The following is a 4,286-nucleotide window of genomic DNA, read 5'->3' as shown; positions in this document are numbered from 1 at the left end:
ACGACGGCACCACTCTAACACAGAATAGAATAGGATTGACTTGGACCAAACTGAGCTTAACCATCAATCTGAATCAATGAAATCATTTTTAGTGAATGGAAATCCCAAACTTCTTATAGTATTTATTGTTCGAATTGCACCCATTTTATAGAGGAGGACCCAAAGAACCGCAGGGTTTTTACAGAGCAACACTATGAAGAGATGACTTCTCTTATGCTAAATGTTGTGCCCTTCCCATTGTACTTTCTGACATTGTTCTAAGATGTCTATGCATGTTTGCCATTCTTATCACCATCTTATCAACTCAAATTTGTGAGGAGAAATTATGAATTAATGTCAAATAATCTTTCAACACATATTATTAAGGTGCTATGCCAGACACTGAGGATATCAAGATGCAAACAACACAGTTCATCCTTCTCCTCAATTTTGAACAACAGACAAATAACTTCATAGTACACAGGGCATTAGAACATGGTATTTAAGAACCTAGATTCTGGAAGAGTAATAGACTGAAGAAATATTCAGGAGGTAGGTATCAGTAAGACATGCTAATTGACTGGGAGTTTAATCAATTTTCTCTATTTTTCTGGTTTTCATTTCATTGATTCCCACACTTTTTATTTCTCTCCATATACTTATTTTGAGTTTACTTTGCTCTTTTTTTAACTTCTTAAGGTCATGTAAGATGATTGAATACAACCTTTAATCTGAGCATTTAAAAATTCAAAAATAAGCAAAAGACTTGAATAAACATTTCTCAAATTACATACAAATGGCCAATAAGCACATGAAATGTTACTCAAAAATTATAGACATGCAAATCAAAACGCCAGTGAGACACTACTTCATAGCCATTAGTTTGGTTATTATAAAAAAAAAAATGTTATCAAGAAATTGGGATGCTGGTGCACTGTTGGTGGGAATGTAAAATGTTGCCACCACTATGGAAAACAGTAAGATAGTTTCTCGAAAAATTAAACATATGAAACATGTGATCCAGCAATTCCACATCTGGGTGTGTACCCCAAAGAACTAAAATCAGATATTTATACTTAAATGTTCAAATTACCAATATCACAACAGCCAAAAAGTGGACATAGTTCAAATTTCCACTGATCGATGAACAGATAAACAAAAGGCAGTGTGTATATGCAATGAAATATTACTCAGCTCTAAAAATGAATGGGATTCTGATACAACATGGATGAACCTTAAAGACATTATTCTAAGTGAAATAAATCATACAAAATGGAAAAAATGGGCTTCCCTAGTGGCTCAGACAGTAAAGAATCTGCCTGCAATGCAGGAGACCTCCTGCACATACCACAAAAAGGCCATGTGAGGATTTGGCCTTCTGCAAGCTAGGAAGAGACTTCTCGCCAAAAACTAACTCGGCTGCACATTGATCTTGGAATTCCCAACCTCCAGAACTTGAGAAATAAATCTCTGTTATTTAAGACACCGAGACTGTGGTATTTTTTACAGTAGCCAAGGACATTAAAACATTGCATCCACATCCCAGTTTTGTAGCTTTCATTTTATTTCAGCTACTTTTAATTTCTCTTGTGGTTTCTTTTTTGACCCATTGGTTGTTTGATTTCCAGATTTGTTGGAATTTTCCAGATATTTTTCTACTATTGATTTGTAAGTCAAGTCCACTGTGGCAAAGAACTGAAACTTGTCTTATGGAACAAAAAATGATCCACATTGGTAAAAAAAAGAATGTGCTTTTCAGCAGATAGGTGGCAAATTCTATAAATATCTATTTGGTTAAGCTGGTTAATAGTTTCTTCTATATCTCTACTGACTTTGTGACTATTGTATCATTGTATCAGTCCATACTTTCCAGGTGGTTCAGTGGTAAAGAATCCACCTGCCAATGCAGGAGATGCAGGAGACCAAGGTTCAATCCCTGGGTCAGGAAGATCCCCTGGAGTAGGAAATGGCAACTCACTCCAGTGTTCTTGCCTGGAAAATTCCATGGACAGCGGAGCCTGCCTGGACGCAGTCCATGGGGTCACAAAGAATTGGACAGAACTGAGGGACTGAGCACACACGCATGCACACATTATATCAGTTAATGAAAAAGAAGCGTTGGCATTTCCAGCCACATGTGTAAATTTCTCCTTTCTCTATTTATTTCTTCTATTTCTCTATTCTGTATTCTTTTATATCTATATTTCTGCTAATTTTTGCTTTATGTATTTTGAATATCTGCTGTGAGATACGTGCACACTTAGATTTGTTATGTGTTCGTAAAAGGTCATGTTTTTATCATTATAAAATGTCGCTTTTATCTCTGACAGTAGTAGCCCAAAAACTTACTCTGTCTGGTATTAATGTAGCCCATCACAGCTTTCTTATAGTTAGTGGTATCATGGAATATCTTATTTCATCCTTTAATTATTTTTTTAGAAATACTTTATTTTTGGAATAGCTCTAGATTTACAGAAAAAAAAAAAAAAAGATTCTGGGACTCCAGTTACAGAATATGTGTGTTAGACAGTTGATATTATTCTCAAGCGACTTAGACTTTGTCTTTGTTTATTATTTCCTTCCTATTTATTTTGAATAGTTTTTGATGTTGTGTTTTAAGTTTACTGAGCTTTTCTTCTGAAGTATTTGTTTTAAGAGCAGTCAGTGACAATTTTATTTCAGATATCTTATTTTCCACCTTTAGAGTCTCTATTTGTTTTTTAAATCTTTCTCCCATGTCTTTCCTCTTTAGGTTCATGTTTCTTTAAAAGCTTGAGCATATTTATAAAAGGTCTTTTAAGATCTCTGTATACTACTTGTTTCATCTCTGTTAACATTTATGGGTCTATTTTTCTATCATCTCATATTTTTCTTTCTAGTTACAGGTCACAATTTCTTGCTTCTTCACATGTCTCACACTTCTTGACTGGATGCCAGACATTGTGAATGTTACATGGTTGAGTGTTAAATTTTGGTGTAGTCTATGAGAGAGTTTTGAATTTTGTTGCAGTGAGCAATCATGCTGTCTGCTCAATAATTTGTTTCTTCTGAGTATGTTTTCAAGATATTTTAGGGGTAATCCTTGGCAGACTTACCTATGAGTAGAATTTATAACACTGCTAAGGCATCACTCTTCTCACGCTTCTAATAATCATCCCATATATTTAACACATTCTCTCTATTCTGAGTGTAAAAGTCAAACGATTCTTGATCCTATGTGACTCTGCGAATTAGTCCACTTACAGCTTTCAGGAAATTTTTCTTCTCTCAGAAGTTGTCTTATGTTCATACTTGTGAAATTTCACCCAGTGTATTCACAGACTGGTATTCAATCAAAGACTCAAGAGGACTCCTACGCTGACCTCTTTCTTTGCTAAGTTCACTTCTCTCCAGGATTCTGTCCTGAAAATTCTATTCACTTATGTCTCCCCAAACTCCAAATATCTGTCTCTTTAACCAACAAGACCACTGTTCTCTGCTTGGGTTCCCCCTGCCTGCACTATACACTGAAAATAACCTCTGGGCGGAAAGCTGGGCCTGGTGTGTGTGTTCATCTTGTACGTGTCTCTTCTCTCAGGGAGCCTGAGTTCTATGATGCCTGTTGTCCAGTGGCTGAAAACAGTAATATTTTTGTCTAGTTTTTCTAGTCCAAGTTTGGACCATTAGTTTCATGGATGTACAGAGAAAGACAGAGAAAAAGAGGCGGAGAGAAAGAGATGGAGAGTGCTCGCTTCGGCAGCACGTATACTAAAATTGGAACGATACAGAGAAGATTAGCATGGCCCCTGCGCAAGGATGACATGCAAATTCGTGAAGTGTTCCATATTTTTCATTAACAAATTGAAAAATAAAAACCATATGATTATCTCAATAGATGCAGAGAAGGCCTTTGACAAAATTCAACATCCATTTATGATAAAAACTCTCCAGAAAGCAGGAATAGAAGGAACATACCTCAACATAATAAAAGCTATATATGACAAACCCACAGCAAACATTATCCTCAATGGTGAAAAATTGAAAGCATTTCCCCTAAAGTCAGGAACAAGACAAGGGTATCCACTTTCACCGCTACTATTCAACATAGTTCTGGAAGTTTTGGCCACAGCAATCAGAGCAGAAAAAGAAATAAAAGGAATCCAAATTGGAAAAGAAGAAGTAAAACTCTCACTGTTTGCAGATGACATGATCCTCTACATGGAAAACCCTAAAGACTCCACCAGAAAATTACTAGAGCTCATCAATGAATATAGTAAAGTTGCAGGATATAAAATCAACACACAGAAATCCCTTGCATTCCTATACAC

The 4,286-nt window shown here is 35.8% G+C and overlaps 1 non-coding gene across 1 annotated transcript; it reads left to right on the top strand.

Annotated features, from left to right (window-relative positions):
• The first annotated feature begins 3,702 nt into the window (after nt 1–3,702).
• Nucleotides 3,703–3,809, top strand: LOC138082482 (U6 spliceosomal RNA). The gene has a single exon (XR_011145111.1). It is a non-coding gene; the product is annotated as a U6 spliceosomal RNA (small nuclear RNA).
• Nucleotides 3,810–4,286: the final 477 nt, after the last annotated feature.

Source organism: Capricornis sumatraensis, chromosome 7 (assembly GCF_032405125.1).
Source record: "Capricornis sumatraensis isolate serow.1 chromosome 7, serow.2, whole genome shotgun sequence".
Classification (NCBI taxonomy): Eukaryota; Metazoa; Chordata; class Mammalia; order Artiodactyla; family Bovidae; genus Capricornis; species Capricornis sumatraensis.
Note: the sequence above shows the minus strand (reverse complement) of the source record. Positions and strands in the feature narration are given on the sequence as shown.